Below are 17,862 nucleotides of genomic sequence, written 5' to 3' on the forward strand. Positions count from 1 at the left end.
CCTGTTCCAGGAGGCCAAATCCAATTTGTAATGAGTGACAAACGTATATGGTCTTGCCTAAGTAGCTGCTGTACAAATAGTATCAATTGGGAGCCTAGATTAAAGGCGCATGAATTAGCTACAGCCCTAGTAGAGTGACCTTTAGCTTTTAACGGTAATTGTCTACCAGTTGTTGATAAGCAAAGGATATGCAATCCGAAAGCCATTTTGAAAGAGTAATTTTTGAAACAGGTAAGCCTTTCCTTTTGTCAGAAAAGGAAACAAAATTTTGATCAGATTTCCTGAATTCTTTGGTCCTGTGTATATAGAACCTGAGTATCCTGTGGACATCTAGTTGGGGAAATCTATACTCTGATTTATTAGAGTGGCTTGGAAAAAACACAGGTAACTCAATGATAGTATTCAGGTTGTATTCTGAGCATACCTTAGGGAGAAAGGAAGGGTTTGTCCTAAGAGAGACTCTATCCTTGTGAAAGATAATGTAAGGAGATCAAATAGTTAGGGCTTGAAGTTCCGAGACTCTCCTAGCTGATGTTATAGCTACCAAGAACAGGGTTTTCCATGATAAAAATTTTAAGTCTGATGATGAGGATGGTTCAAAGGGTGCAGGTATCAAAGATGAGAGGACTAAATTTAAGTCCCAGGGTTCTAAAGGTTGTTTTATTGGGGGCCTAAGAAGAAGAACTCCTTTTAAGAAGGTTTTACAGAGGGAGTGTTGCATGATTGGATTTCCCATGAAACCAAAATGGAAATTGGAAATGGCAGCTAATTGAACTCTAACTGTAGCGGCTGCCGCTCCTTCATGAAAAATTGTTGTTAGGAAGGATAAAATGGATTCTAAAGGAGCTGTATATGGATCTAAGCCCTGGTTCATAGCCCAAAGGGAAAACCTTTTCCATTTGCTAGAATATAGTTTCTGAGTGGAAGGTTTATGGGATGAAATTAGGATGTATTTGACCGTTGGAGATAAGGGAATGCACCTGGCTATATGTGGAATTGGAGCAGCCATGCTGTCAATTTGAGGGTGTGGATGGAGGGGTGGAACTGTCTCGACTGATGAATCTGGAGATCTGGAGATGGATCCAGAATCCATGGTTTCTCCAAAAGGTAGGGCCACAGGAAAGGAAACCAAACTTGTTGAGGCCAGTAAGGAGCAATGAGGATCAAGGAACTTCTCAACTGTTTTGCTTTCTGTATTACTTTGGGTATGAGTTGAAATGGAGGAAAGGCATAGAGAAGTCTCAGGGGCCAATCGTGAACTAGAGCATCCCTGGGTGACATCCCCGGATGGAGAATGAGGGCAAAGTAGCTGCTGCATTTGGTATTCAGGTGAGTGGCAAATAGATTGCAGCAAGGCTGGCCCCATTTGTGAAAGATATCTTTCACAACCATTGGATTCAGGGACCACTCATGAGGCATCAGAATTGCTCGGCTGAGTTTGTCCGCTATTACATTGGATTTCCCCGGGATATGTGTTGCTATCAGGAAGCGTTGAGTATCCATCACCCATTTCCAAACTCTTAAGGCCTCTCTGCAAAGCAGCTAATACTTGGTTCCCCCTTGTTTGTTTATGTACCACACGACAGACATGTTGTCTGACTGAATCGCAATCGTTCCAGTGGGAAGGGAGCTGTGAAGTGCTTGCAACGCATATAGCACTGCTCTCATCTCCAGAACATTGATGTGCAAGTGGTTCTCATGGTTTTGCCAAGTACCTTGGACTGTCTTTCCAAGATAATGCCCCCCCAACCTAACTGGGAAGCGTCCGTGGTCAAAACTGCTTTCTCTTGGGGAGGAACAAGTGGACAACCAATGACAAGTTGTTTCGTGTGTAACCACCATGTCAGATCCCTTTTGCATGCTTTTTGTTATTAATATCTGGTGAGACAATGGAAGGTCTTGCATCGACCATTGTGCAAACAGCATCCATTGGAGAATCCTCATATGTAGGCAAGCAAGAAGAACTAATAAGATGGTGGAAGCCATAATCCCTAGGACTTGAAGGACTACTCTGGTTTGGACTCTTTGTTTAATAAGGATCTGAACTGACTGCATAGAGATTCCACTCTTTCCTGTGTTAGCTTTACTGACATGGTGGTTGTGTCTATTTCTGAGCCTAGATATACAATATGCTGCGAGGGAGATACGACTGACTTTTGCAAGTTGACAGTGATGCCTAGGCTGGTGCACAAGGATAGAGTCTCGTCCCTGGTCCTTTTGAGTTGATGCTTGGTTGTAGCCACTCGTCTAGGTACGGAAACATCTGGAATCATTGATGTTTCAGGTGAGCCATTACCACTGCCATGCATTTGTTAAACACTCTGGGGGCTGTAGTGAGGCCAAAGGGCAGTGTTCTGACCTGAAAATGGCTGGCTCCCAGCTGGAAGCGTAAGTGTCTCCTGGAGCGCCTGTCCATTTTGATGTGGTAGCACACATCCTGGAGATCGATTGAGCACACCCAGTTGTCTCTTCAGTGATAGTTATCCAGGTGCTTGGGTACAGCGATATACACCCCCAACTGCCTCCAGAGACGGACAGCTGGGCAACCCCTCAGGGTCGATGGAAGGGACGATCAGAGAAAGATTCTCTGTCTCCCTGGTGTTGCAGACCTCCTCTGCCGCGAGGGTGGCATCTTCCATTATATCCTCCCCCTCTGCCCCTGGGGGACGGTTGACCTTGTGCCTGAGGAAAATCTTTTTGGGATTTGCGGAACCACATTTTCCTTCCTGTATTACCCTTGGTATAGGGTCTGGACAGGAGAGAGAAATGGACTCCAACGGCTGATAAGGTTTTTCCTTCTTGCTCGCACCTAGTCAAAGTCTCTTTCATTTGGGGTCCAAAAAGAGATGAACCATCAAAGGGAATGTTAGTGAAGGAAGACTTGAAGGATTACGTAAAATTACAAAGACGCATCCACGAATGTCTCCTGAGGGCTATTCCTGCTGCGGCTGCCCTGCTCGCTCCATCTGCCGCATATGAGATCAGCCTCATGAAGAAGTTAGCTATGGAAGTAAGGGTGGAGAGCTGCGTGGAAACCTTGTCCATGGAACCTGGAGCTATTGAACCCTGGAGGGTATCTCCTAACTCTTTCAGGAGATCCCTCTGAAGACGAGTCAGGTAATTCGGTGATCTTAGTGTAAATGTCGCTGAAGAAAAAGTACGCTTCCCGTACCTATCCATCGTCCTGGACTCCTTGTTAGGAGGATGGATATTAAAAGACGTCTCAGATAATTCCTTCTTGGTGGCCGCTGCTACCACCATAGCATCAACTGGAACTCCCTTGCTAAGGAAAGACTTGTCCTCAGGTGCTGTCATAAATTTGTTTGGCCTCCTCGAGACGGCTTCCACTGAATTTGGAGAGGTCCATGCCTTCCGTGAAATGACCTCCAAAAGTTGGTCATAAGGTGGTGTCACCCAAGAGGTGGAAGGTCGGGAGCCAAAAGCCTCAAGATACACTGATTCATCCTCAGTAGGGTTAGAGGTCTTCCAATAACCCCTCTGTCTAAGAATTTCTAGGATGTCAGAGAAGGATACATCCTCATAGGGAGATCTGGGGGACCCTTCTGATTCCTCTAAATCAGTGTCTGATGTGACAGACTCAAGGGAGTCGACATGTTTCCTCGTACATAACCTCTTCCGAGGGAGCTCTCCAGTGGGATAATCTGGGGGAGGTCTCGGAAGAGGGAGCGCCTCCAATGGGGGCTTCTTGGGCCTCTGGTTCCCTATGCTGTGGGGGTGGAAGGGGGAAGAGGTTGCTGCCTGCTACTGGTGGGACACAGGTTCCAAAGGAATGGCTTTGGCAGAGGATAAAGCCTTCTCTATAGCTTCAAAAGCCTTTCCTCCCAGCTCCGAAGAAGACCTCCGCTCCGAGGGGGTGGATGGTCGACTCCTAGCAAGAGGGAATGGCTCCAAAGCAGAAGTGGGAGCCGAGATGAGTCGAGCTGAGGCTCCGAGAGGGAGGATCGATTCTGAAGTGAACCCAGGGTGACTGTCCCCCTCGGAGTCGACACAAGAGCGTTGGCTCCCAGAACCCTTGGCTCCAGACTGAGCCATCAAGGATAGAGGAATTGGCTCAGAGGAAACAGACTGAATCCCTAGAGCTGAAGGGTTGAAGACAGAGGAACCTGACGTAATAGTCTCCGAGAGCGAAGTAGTCGGAGGAGGAACAGTGATCGGTATGGGGGATGGCTCCGAGACCTTTGGGTCTGGAGGGGTCAATTTTCTAGCCAGAGCTGGATCCAAAAGCAACCTCTTCACCACCCTCTCAATGTCCTCATCTGATAGGGTCCTGGAGGATCTGGTGGAGACTGAAGGAGACCTCCTTCTCTCCAAAATAGGAGATCTCAAAATAGGAGATACAGTCTTGATGTCAGGCAAAACCTTCATTACAGGAGACTGTCTCAGAATCGATGGAATAGACTGCAGTGAAGATGAAACAGAGTCGGAACCGGAACTCCTTGGTTCCGACGCTTTAGACTTTTTGGTCAGCTCCGAAGTCGGGCCGATGATTTTCTCTTTGAAGATTTTGGAGCTGCCTGACCAAGTTCCAGCTGTTCCTGGAAGGAAATGTTCATGAGACCCCTGTCAGTAAGCTTTTTTTCCCTTTCATTTAACACTCTTGTACTAAAAGCGTGACAGAAGGTGCAAGGTTCTTGTAAATGGGCTTCGCCCAGACAATATACGCAACTGGTGTGGCTGTCTGTAAGAGACATTTTCTGCGCACACCTGTTGCATTTTTTCAAGCCCGAAAGGTGATGATCCTTCTGATCCTTATCTTTATCTTTAGACATAGTTAAAGACTAAAAAATAAACACACACACACACACACACAGGAAGGAAAGGCCCTCTAACTTAAACGGGCACTACGTCCCTCTAATTTAAACAGGCCATACAGTCCTAAGGGGGGGAATAGGGGTTGGAAACTTTCAAAAAACAGACGCACAATACAGAAGAAACTATTAAGATATATATATGACAGAAAAGAGGTGATAGAAAAGGACTAAATAAGTAAAAAATTGTTCTACTTAGCCAACGAGCCAGTCAGACACAACCTTGAAGCTTTCGCAGCAAACAAGATCTGGGGAATTGCCATGAGGCACCATGGGATAGGGGCTAGCCTCAAGCCAGTAAAAAGCTCTTGAGCTTTAGTATAGGCCGAGTCGGAGCCGAATATTGGCTCCGAACCCATCCAGCAAGAATTACGGCGAGATAGGACTACATAACATCATTGCACTTTGAACCTGTGTCAGCTTTGAGCTGTATGGGTTTTCCATTTATCTGAACAGTACAAAATACTTCATTCTTTGCCCATAAATTTACTGCATTTACTGCTTCATGAAGCACTGACACACCATCAATATAAAAAGTAAGGTCACGGCTTTCTAACTAATCAACTTGTTTGTTTGAATATTCCCTTTTAATAAAAGAATGTATCCCTTTTGATTTACAAAACCTTTTGAAATGATTCCACTTATTACATCTGTGACATTGCTGACAAAAGTTAAACATTTTCCCTTTTAAGCTCATGAAACTGGGTATAGGCACATGCTTTGAGTTTTTTGGCTCATTCGTATGCTTTATTGATTCTGTGCATGCTCTGGAATTTGTTAGAAAGCTACGGGGTTTCCAGTGATTATTGCAGGGTTTACAGTTGTTGCCATGTTCTTGGGCCTGTCTCTTTTAACCATGTGCTGCATACTATCAACATTGGCTTTAGAAGTAACTGGAAGCATGTATCTCTCATTTGTAAGCATATTTGTGTGCTTTTCTGTAAGCTCATATAACTGACAAATCTCAATGGCCCTATTCAAAGTGAAATCACTGTCGCAAAGCAATATTTTATTCACAGCATCATCTTTAATACCACACACAAGTCTGTGTTTTATCCACTCATACCTTAAATCACCAAATCTGCATGTTTTAGCTTTGTTTCTCAAATCAGTTATATATGCTGCAAAAGGTTCCCCATGCTTTTAATCTATTGTGTAAAATAAGTGTTTTGCCATTATAACATTTGTTTGGGGGTTACACATTTCTCCAAATTTACATTTTAAGCACTCGGGGTCTTCTCTTGATTCTTCTGGTACAACTATATGATGTTTTCCCCCTCTTCTGCAAAGACAGCAGGTGCAGACACAAATGAACGCTCCCTTTCTATGGCTTCTGACCCAGCTAAATTAAGCAAAATAATTGCCTTTGTATGGTCATCTTTATCAGAAAATGCAGCCTGTATAAAAATATCATAGTCTTGCTCAAACACTATCTAACTGTTTAGCTGTATATATTTTAACAATGGAAACTGCAACACAAGAAGTTAACTTCAGAAGAATAGCTGAGACTGAATTATTTTATGGCTTGCCCATAAAAAGCAGTGTTATCTTTCAGTTTCAGTACAACAGGAGACATTATGTATAGAACTAGAAGTTTTTTGTATTGTCTTTAAATGAGGAGGAATGTAAATTATTTTATGACTTCCACCATTTGCCAAAAGATATGAGGTTTATGTATTTTCACAGGTAGATGCTAAATGCTAATAGCTGCATCAATGGGAGTTTTACCTGTGATAGAGTCAGATGGCAAGAAGTGATGTCATCCTGCAAGCTATCCCAGCAGTAATATTTGGGATATTAATTTAAGAACTCCCTGAGAGAGACTGGGCATTTTGTATTTTGTCTTTGAGCTGACAAAAACATCCACTAACCACATCTGCCTGCTTGCTCTGTAAGTAAGTCTAGGGAACAGTATAATTATTTTAGATATAGTCAGGAATACAGAAACGCTTAATTTAGATGTTTTTGTTTTTTATTTGAGATTGTTCTGCAAGGTTGTTTTAAATATTTCCTGTGATTTTGAACTCTGATGTAATTGTGATTATATACTGATTATTTTCTTGTTCTGTTATTATTTATAATTAAATATATTTAAACATTTCATTGTGGCTGATATTTGTGAGACATATTTAAGTTCTGGGAGTACTTGCATATTTATTTGGTGACATTGTGGGCTACTCATATTAGCCTTGCTCTTGGTCAAACTACCATTTGTATTGATAGCAACATTAGGGGGTTAAAGTCCCTTGAATCTTTCTTGCTGTATATAAACAGGGTCTGTACGTATTTGAAATTTACTTTTTGAATGACAAAAGTATTTCATATTTGGATGTAGTAGTGTATAAAGAAAATGGCACGTTAGCTACTAAAATTAACAAAAAGAATGTGCAAAACAATGCATATTTACACTTTTCAAGCATGCATCCCAGATATATGAAAGAAAATATTGTTAAGGGTCAACTGATGAGGGCACATCAACTTACTTTAGATGATGCTGATTTTATTAAAGAGAGCAAAGCTATATTTAACAAAGTTTGTAACTAGAGGCTATTCAAATGAATTAGTGAGAAGTAAACTTAGTGAAGTCAAAAGAACTAGAGAAAATGTAGAAGTTTTTTCTAAGAAAAATATCAACAATGACTTTGGAACTGCTATGCAAATATCGAATAGTGTAGATTCGGAAGCCATCAAACAGATTAAAAGAACAAATTGGAAAATTTTGAAGAGCGGTGAAGAAGTACTAGAAGCAGTTGGCAATGGTCCACGCTTTCTGTACAAAAAGGGAAAGAGTTTTAAAAACTTTTTCCAAAGCAGTTTGAATCCCAGGTCTTTTAGTACAAGAGGCAGGATGGAAAAATGTCTGGCATGCAATTTCTGTGATTTAATTTATGAAAAAGTCAGTGAAATTGTTATTAATGATGTAAAAATACATGTCAACAAGGTTTACACATGCAAATCAAAGTCTGTTGTTTATCTAATTGCATGTCAGTCTTGCAATGCATTCTGTGTTGGCCGTACTAGTAGAGAGCTGTTCAAAAGAATGTATGAACACAAAAGAGCTGTGGAAACTGGCAATGAAGCTAATGCTTTAGGTAAACATTATAAAATGGGAGGTTGTAAAATCAATTTTAAATTTTTGGTTTTGGGAAATATTGCTGACTATGAGATCAAGTTGAATGCTGAGGAGGAGTTGGGATGGTTGGAATATACATGGCAGGTTAAGTTGAATGCCTGCTATCCCCCTGGGCTAAACAACAGAGAAGATTTTGTAGCCTATTTGAGAAAGAAAGGGTTAAGACATTAATTGGGAATGTCATGTGATGATATCTTTTTTAGTATTTAATGAATGAAGTGAGAGGTTTTAATTCAGTCTGAAGAAGTCTTGTGTATGAAAAGACAAAAGCGCTTACTGGACTTTTTCCTGAATTTCTGCATTAAAGCAAAGTTTGTCACCGAGTTTATTATTTTCAAACTACCATTTGTATTGATAGTAACATTACATAGTAAGATTGGACACCCTTTGTTAAGGGCCTTAAAGTAGTTGATAAGGATGTGGCTGGTGGGAGTGATAACTACCTTATAGTCTGGGCAAAAGTGATTATATCAAGTAAACCTGTGCTAGTCTTTCCCAAGTGTGTGTGTATAAATCAAATCTCAAAGAGTGTGTGTGTCAGCTACTTGGGCAGGGTTACAAAGCACTGGTTGGACAGAGAGGGTGCTGGAGGTCTCAGCTGAGATCTCAACTCTATAGCTGTGCCAGTGGGGAGTCTTATTGGGGATCTGGAGAAAGAGAGAGAAACTAGCCCCAGACTGACTGTGGTCTCTGTGTGCTCTTAAGGGAAATTGCACTTTACTGTGTGTATACTTGTCATCATCCCAGTATATGACCACCACTGGTGCTAGTGGTGAGGATTGAGGCTCCTCGATTACTGTTGCCAGTGGTAGTGCGTCCCATTATATTGGTTGGTAGAAGTGGGATAGCCACATGTTGGGATTCAATGGTATGGATATTGAATTCCTGTAGCCTGTATACGGTGGTCACTAAAGAAGGTGTTTATACTCTCAATCAGTCACATAGTGAACATTCAGAGTTTCACATCACAATAGATTTATTTATTTTTTGTTAGCTTATTTAGTCTGGGAGAGCAGGCAAGAATGTTAGCAGAGGAGTATGGCAATCTGACAAAGAGCCAGTTGGCTGAGATGTGCCAAGAGAAAGGACTGGTGCATGCCAACCCAACTAAAGCAGAGATGATTGCAGCCTTAGTCACAGCTGCATCACAGACCAACAACCAAGAGGGCAATCAGCCTGACCTTGGGAAGGTACAACTGTCAGAAAATGGACAGTTCAACCTTTCCACAGAGGACTTAAAAATCCATATGGGGTTAAAGAGACTTGAACTGGAGGCCAAATGTTTGGAGATAGAATCAGCAGAGAGACTGTGGGAGGAGAAACAAATGGAATTAGAAGCAGCAGAAAGAGACTGAGACATTTGGAAGCTGAAGAGAATGAGAGGCAGAGGCTACATGAAAAGGAGATGCTGACTCTTCGGCAGGGTCATGGAGGAAATGAGGAAGGGAGTAACCTAACCCCAGAAGCAACAAAGGTCAGTAAATTTCTTCCACAATTTACAGAGAGTGATAATTCTGACAGTTTTATTCATATGTTTGAAAGGGTATGTAAACAGTATAATGTTGACCAAGGGCTCTGGGTACGGTTCCTGACCCCCTTACTCCATGGTAAAACTACAACTGCTATTCAAAATTGTTTGATACTGATTGCTGAAATTATAATACTGTTAAAATTGTCTATTAGAGTGCTTTAAGTTAACACCTGAAGCTTATAGAAAAACATTCCGTGAGCATAGAAGCAAGGCAGATGAAAATGTGTGTGAATATATTGCTGAGCTAAGCACTTATTTTCATAGATGGGTCACTTTTGAAGGGCTGCAGACCTTTTGGTGAGGGATCAAGCCCTTAACAAATTGTCTGAGGACATGAGAATATGGGAATGTAATGCAACAGATGAGTTGGGAAAAAAGGGAGATCTATATCTAGCAAGCAGGGCATCACTACACAGAAAAGGGATACCCAGTGCTGCTCATCGGTCTAAGGGAACCCATGGCTGGCAGCCTAGACCACCCCAACAGGATCTGCCAATAGCAGTGGAAGCCACTAGTCCAGGTATACATACAGGACCAAGGGTTAAATGTTTTAAATGCAACCAGTGAGGCCATGTGGCATATAGATGTCCACGGAGGCAAGGTGAGGAACAAAAGGTGAGAGAGGAAGTAAGTGGGAATGACAGAATTCCAGCAGTAAGTTGTCTGGAGAGAATACAGGTACGAAGCTACCACAAGAAGTTATATCCTATCTTAGTAAATGGGAAACAGGCAACTGCTAAGACAGACACAGCCTCTGACCTAACAATTGTGAAGCCTGCGATGGTTAAAAAGGAGCACTACTTGCTTGTGCAGTCTATTCCAGTCTGGGACTGGGAGGGTGGAAAAGGAAGGAAGCAAGTATGTGTGTTTGAGGATATCCCTGCAGATGTCCTGATAGGGAATGATTTTGATAATACAGTACCTTGTGTGCATGCAGTTACATGCAGTCAGGCTTGGAGATAAGTATGTGAGACTGGTATCCTGGGGGACCCAGACAAACCACAGACTTGAAGCCAGGACTGATGTGGTTGTTACTTCAGAGAGGGAGCTACCATGTAGCAGTGAGACTGAAGGTGAGCCACAGATGCTTGTAGGTACCAATGTTCCCTTGGATAGAGTGACTGCAATGGCAGAGGTGAGTACTAGTACCCAGGCAGACAGTGAGGCACTGCTGTAAGGGAATACCAGACTTCCTGTGAAAAGGGAGCTGGGAGAGGTTACAAAGAGATAGTTGAGACAGGCTCAGCTCTCAGACCTTACATTACAAGGCCTGAGGGAGGTAGCCAGTGAGGCACCTAATTGTCAAGGAAAAGGGCAATCTGTACTCTGGGAAAAAGGGTTATTGTACAGAGAGTGGACCCCTGAGTGAGGGATAGAGGGTGACAGAATACAGCAGTTGTTAGTGCCCAGAGCCTATCATCTGGCACTTCTAGCCATAGCCCATGATATTCCATTTGCAAGTCATATGGGCAAAAAGCATACCAAGAAATGTATTATGCAGAACTTTTATTGGCCTGGGATTTCCAGAGATGTAACAGGGTACTGCAGGACCTGTGAGCAATGCCAAAAGCTGGGCAAGGCAGGAAACAAGGTGAAAGCTCCTTTGATGCCTTTGCCTGTGATTGAGGAACCATTTCAGATGGTAACTATGCATATTGTGGGGCTTCTGAGTACCCAAGTTCCACAGGGAAAAAATATATCCTAGTGGTAGTAGCTTATGCTGTCAGATACCCTGAAGCGGTGGCCTTATCCTCCATTAAGGCAGAAAAGGTGACAAATGCCTTGTTAGAGATTTTCAGCAGGGTAAGTTTCCCAAAGGAAATACTGACTGACAGAGGTGCCAGTTTCATCTAAGACCTGTTGGCTTGTCTGTGGAATCAATGTGGGGTGAAGCACTTGAAGACCACCCCTACCATCCCCAGACTAATGGTCTTACTGAGAGGTTAAACTCTACACTCAAGACCATGCTACTGGCATTTGTCGACCAGTTTAAGAGGGAATGGGACAAATATTTGTCCCATCTGTTATTTGCTTACAGAGAGGTGCCCCAAGAATCTACAGGTTTTTCACCCTTTGAGTTACTGTGTGGGCATAATGTAGGGGAACTTCTAGATTTGATTCATGATGGGTGGGATGGTGAGTGTGAATCCCACAAAAAGTCTGTTGTGGTATATGTCCTAAATCGCAGGACAAGGCTCAGGGAACTTATGGGCTTGGCCCAAGAGAACCTGGCTGAAGCCCAACAGCAGAAAAAGGTCTGGTACTATAGGAATGCTCGACTTAGAGACTATGCTGTAAGGCAACAGGTTATGGTTCTCATTCCTGTCAGGCAACTTGGGAGGGACCTTTTAAAATGGTACAACTGCTAGCCAGGAAGCAGGGTCATAAATTGTACCATGTTAACATGATATAATCATACCAATTTAAAAAAAAGCCCTTGTGCTGAGCATTTGTAGTAGATGGCAGGAGGAGTATCAGGGGGATCTGGTGACTGATCTCCTTAGTGAGGCTTGGACTGACACCTCAGTGGAAGGGTAGCAATGTCCCAGCAGCTATCCCCTACTCAGGTTCCAGAAATCCAAGCAGTGTTACAGGGGTTTGGGGACATGCTCACTGGGAAACTAGGGTGCACCTACCTGGTGCAGCACCATGTGGATACAGGATCCCAAAGGCCTATTAAGCAGGCCACTTATAGGGTGCCTAAGAGAGTCAAACAGACTCAGAGGGAGGAGATACAGGAAATATTGGAACTAGGGGTAATCCAGGAGTTCAGCGGTGCCTGGGTCTCCTCAGTGGTGCCGGTATCAAAGAACAATGGCAACACCAGCTTCTGCGTGGACTATAGTAAATTAAATAGTCACATGGAGTCAGATGTTTACTTCATGCCTAGGACAGATGAAGCCCTAGAGCAGCTGGGTGCAGCTAAGTATCTTATCACTACTGATCTTACCAAGGGGTACTGGCAGGTGCCCTTGACTCCCAGTGCTAGAGAGAGGTCAGCCTTTGTGACTCCCTTTGGCTTGTATGAGTTCACGAAGATGCCCTTTGGGATGAAAAATGCCCCAGTGACTTTAAAGAGGCTGGTAGATTGTATCCTAGCAGGAGCAGGAGATTTAGTCCTTGCCTACCTGGATGACATTGCCATCTACAACCATTCCTGGCAAGATCACCTGCAGCATGTCAGGGAGGTGCTGAGCAGACTACAAAGATCAGGGTTGACCATTAAGCTCAGTCAGTGTCAGGTGGGTATAGCAGAGGTCTCCTACCTGGGACTTAGAGTGGGGAGTGGTAAGATCAGGCCAGAATCTGCCAAAGTGGAAGCCATTCAGGCATGGCCTGGTCCTGTTACCAAAAAGCAGGTGAGGGCATTGTTAGGAACAGCAGGGCACTACAGAAAGTTTGTCCCCAATTATAGTACCATAGCTGCTCCCCTCACAGACCTGATAAGGAAAAACAAGCCAAATAAGGTAGTGTGGACCACAGCATGTGAGCAGGCATTCCAGAAGCTTAAATGAGCTTTGGGAGGACCCTCTGTGTTAGCCAGTCCAGATTACAGCAAAGAATTTATTGTGCAGTTGAATGCTTCAGACCATGGGGTGGGGGCTGTACTCAGCCAGGTTTCCTCAGAGGAAGAAGAGCACCCAGTGGTGTATCTCAAGTGTAGGCTACAACCCAGGGAGGAATGCTATGCAGCTGTAAAAAAGGAATGTCTAGCCATAGGGTGGCACTGCAGAAACTTCAGCCTTAACTGTATGGAGGGAAATTCACTGCATTTAAGTTCTGAGAGTACTTGAATATGTATTTGGTGACACTGTGGGCCACTCCTAATAGCCTTGCTCTTGGTCAAACTACCATTTGTATTGATAGCAACATTACATAGTAAGATTGGACACTGTTTGATAAGGGCCTTAAAGTAGCTGATAAGCACATGGCTGGTGGCAGTGATAGCTACCTTATAGTCTGGGAAAAAGGGGGCATAGCTAGTAAATCTGTGCCAGCCTTTTGCAGGCGTGCGAGTGTATAAACACTGGTTGGACAGATAGGGTGCTGGAGTTCTTGGCTTGGACATTCAGCTGAGATCTCAACTCTATAGCTATGCCAGTGAAGAGTCTTACTGGGGATCTGGAGAAAGAGGGAGAAACCAGTCCCAGACTGACTGTGGTTTTTGTGTGGTCGAAAAATTGCACTTTACTGTGTGTGTACTTGTCATCCTGCAAATGTTTGTCCCCCACTGGTGCTAGTGGTGAGGATTGAGGCTCCTTGATTACTGTAGCCAGTGGTGGGGCATCCCATTATATATGAACAAGCTGCTATTTGTGCCTATAATAACATTCAAATGCACAATAAACTCTTCAAATACTGTAATTTGTAAAATATGCTTTGAAATGGCTGTATTTTGTGAAATAAATGTACTGTAATACTGCACAAACATGCAAACACTTAATACACTTCAGATGACTCAAATCACTTTGATTAATGTGAAAAAGTAGTGCTTAGCAAAAAATGCAGTCATCTCTCTTATTTTATTCATTTTATGTGATTCAGATTTTATTTCAAACATTTTCCATAGTTATGTCAAATATTTCTAACAGTATATCATAGTTTTGGAGAGTGTTTTGAATGCCTTGTTTAATAACAAGAAATAGTTTGAGCAAGTTTTAATATCTGAAATTTGTTTCTGACCTGTTTTTCAAGTTATACATGCAGTAGGGATGATTCACTCTTCTATATTCCTCCAGTCTTAATTGGGTGCCTCTTGGTCTCAAACTGAAGAATCTGGATCCCATTCTGGCACCATGTCACTTGTCCCTCTCTAGTATAGATGACGAACAGGTAGGGTAGTTCATTTATATGCTTTATTACATAGAAACACATGAGGATGGGTAGTAGCATTGCAAAATATAAACAAACTTATTAACTGAAAGACTACAGAGGCATACATACTTGCATCTCAACAGCTTAATACAAAATGGCAGTCAGGTTCACTTGTGCTCACTATTTATACACTTGTGCAAGCTCCTGGAAAGCTTCTTAAAGTTATACATAAATATTGGGGTCTATATTATAACATCAAAGTCTTACAACTTCGAATGTTATAATATCGAACCCATTAAATTGAAACACCAGAAAACTGAACAGTCAGAATAGCAAATTTTTTCCCAGGGAAAAAAATTGCTGTTCCAACAAACATACACACAACACAAGCACACCAAAATAAATAATCCACACACATACACTTCACAAAACCCTACACTAAACCATACACATACCACTAGCTATCCACTTAGCTTAACCCAACCCTAACCCTAAGGTCCCTAACTATCGCACACTCACCTTACCCTCTCCCTAACCCTAAGGTCCCTATCACACACTCACCTTACCCGCTCCCTAACCCTAAGGTCCCTATCACACACTCACCTTTGTTAGCACACTTACCTTAACCAGGTCCCTGACCTTCATTCCACAGTCGAGGAAATAGTGAAGCTGCAGAAACGGCCCACCGAATACTTTCCCTAGTAAAGTATTCGGTGTTCTGCAGCTTCGCTATTTCTAGCGTTCACTGAAAAGGGTTTGATATTATAACATTTAAAGTTGTAAGACTTTGATGTTATAATATAGACCCAAATATTGATCTACACACCTCTAGACTGGTTAGACAGGCAAACTCCATGGAGTTACTTCAAGGTCAACTAACTATGGGTAAGACCTCCCCCTTCAAGTCATCATTAGCTATAGGCCCCTTTTAATGAACCAAAATACCCACACTACTTATTTGGGCCTACTTGAGCCAATCAAATTACAACCAAACACTCATGGGTGATTTTAACTATCCATCCATTGACTGGGAAATTTATATGAGTACCAAAACACTAGCACAAAGGTTCCTGGACTTTGTTAACACTAATTCCCTGGAGCACATAATATGCAACCCCATAAAGGGCTAAAATATTCTCAAACTGGTTCTCACTAATACAGATGACCATTGCACCACCACCACAAGTATAGGACCCTCACTGGTTAAATCTGATCACAAATCAGTCACACTTGAAGTAGCTATAAGACCTGAACCCCTCTTAGGTGAAATGCTGCTAAATAATTTCAGCAAAACTAATTATGCCCTCCTAAGGGGATGGCATAAATAATTTCCCAGCTCTTGTTTCCACAGATGGCACTGACAACTATACTAAGGTATACACAAATGCCCTGTACAAACACTTATGCAAAGGTATTGACACAGGTGTACCTGATAGGATCAAAATTAGATCCTCAAGAAAAAACAAACCTCCCTGGTGGACATCTAGCATTAATAAGTTATACAACAAGAGGAAGAAGTTGCTGTCTAAGAATAAAAAAGAGAGGTCCCAGCACTGGAAGAACACCCTCTTCATTTTGAACAAACAAACAAATAAGACAACTTGTAAAATCCTCTAAGGGGAACTTTGAAAAAAAAATAGCTGAGAATAACCATAAGGTATTCTTTAGCTATATCTGTAACCTAAAAGGTAGGACCCTGATGTGTGCTGAACTAGCTGTGATGATATCATACACACTGATCCTGCAAAAATAGCTAACCTATTAGCTGACAGGTTTGGTGCAAATTTCACCCCCATGTCCCCTCCAAACATTACACAAAGCATTCCCTCTACATCTCCCCCACCTTGCATCTCCAAAGATTAAATCACCAATACACTCTACAAGGTCAAAAACACCGGATGGCATCCAAGGTTGCATATTAAATAGTTTAAAATATGAGTTACCAACTCCATTAGTTATTCTCTTCAACTACAGTCTGAGTACTGGTTTTGTCCCTGCTGAATGGAAAACAGCAATTGTCATCCCCCTTCATAAAGGGATACAGCAACAGACCCTGAGAACTACAGACCCATAAGCTTAACCATCCTTATCTGCAAGGCCATGGAATGAATCATCATGGACCTTATAAATAAGGATATAGGTGATCTTCAAACCCTTGATCCGACATAGATGGGTTTTGTCAAAGGCAGGTCATGCCTATTAAACCTGGTGGACTTCTTCAAAAATGTCACCAGAGCCATAGATGAAGGCAAATCTGTCCATACAGCCTATCTTGACTTAGCCAGCTCTCCCAGTTGAATATCAACCCTTATGTCATCAGGTAGGCTGCTATCTGGCTCACCAACAGATCACACTCAGTCAAAGCTGGGGACTTTACCTCAAGCAGCAGACCTGTCACCAGTGAGGTTCCACAGGGTTCATTGCTGGACCCCTTATTGTTTGGAATATACTTCAAAGAAGTTCCGGCCAAAACAGAGGAGCTGTGGCTGACTAAGCTTGCTGATGCCTGCAAATTAAGTGCAATCATTGAATCCCCAAACATTGTCAAGATACATCAAGAGGGACATACACAAACCAGTGACTGGTGCCAAAGCCATGAACTCAAACTCAGTGCTAAAAAATGCATTATCATCCAATTCAGTAAAAACAATATCCCTGCAGACTATCATATACATAATAATACCTAAAGTAACAACTCAGTAGTGAGAGACTTGGGAATGCAAGTTGATTGTAGCCTAATCTTTGACCACCATGTGTCTGCTGTGGTAAGGAAGGCATTCTATGCTGCACACCTCATTAGCAAAGGCATTGTCTCAAGAGTGAAAGAGCTCATAACTCCCCTGTACTCGACCCTGATCAGGCCAATAATTGTGTACAGTGTTCCCTTTGGTATGTACCTTACCAGGCACCTGCAGCAACTTGAAAGACCTCAGAGATTTCTAGCCATGAAAATTCAGGGTCTCCAGCAAATGTCACACATTGACAGACTGAAGGCACTGTTACTGTACTCAGTAGCATACAGACCACTTAGAGGAGACTTGTTCCTGGCCTATGGAGCAATCTTGTATTCAAACCTAATAGAAGTGCTGCACATCTGCAAGTGAAATGGGACAAGGGTCACCCACTCCAGGGACCTTAAGCTGGCCTGCGACATAAACAGGACCTGCTGGAGAGACCGATATGTCTCTCAGAGGTTTCCAGTCCTCTGGAATAGGCTACATTTCACATCAAACAGAGCCCTGCTATGAGCCTGTTTAAGCCCAGCCTGGATGACCGGATAGGAAACCATAAATTCCTGCTGGGGATTTCATCTATGATCCCCCTAGATATGCGCAGTCATTGCTAACTAAGATATTGAGTTTTGGCAAGATCTTTTATATTGAGTTTCTCTAGTATTATATTGGGTGCACATTGGCTAGCTTATAAAGACCTTCGGGTCAATAGCCCAGTAACCAACTATGAACCTATGAACCTATCACCAACGTCAAAGTGATGTGGCAGCTACATTACCACTGAACTACTGTCCTAGTAAACACTTGGCAGTAACATCTAAA

This window comes from Protopterus annectens, chromosome 5.part0 (assembly GCF_019279795.1).
Source record: "Protopterus annectens isolate FY-2018-M chromosome 5.part0, PAN1.0, whole genome shotgun sequence".
Lineage (NCBI taxonomy): Eukaryota > Metazoa > Chordata > Ceratodontiformes > Protopteridae > Protopterus > Protopterus annectens.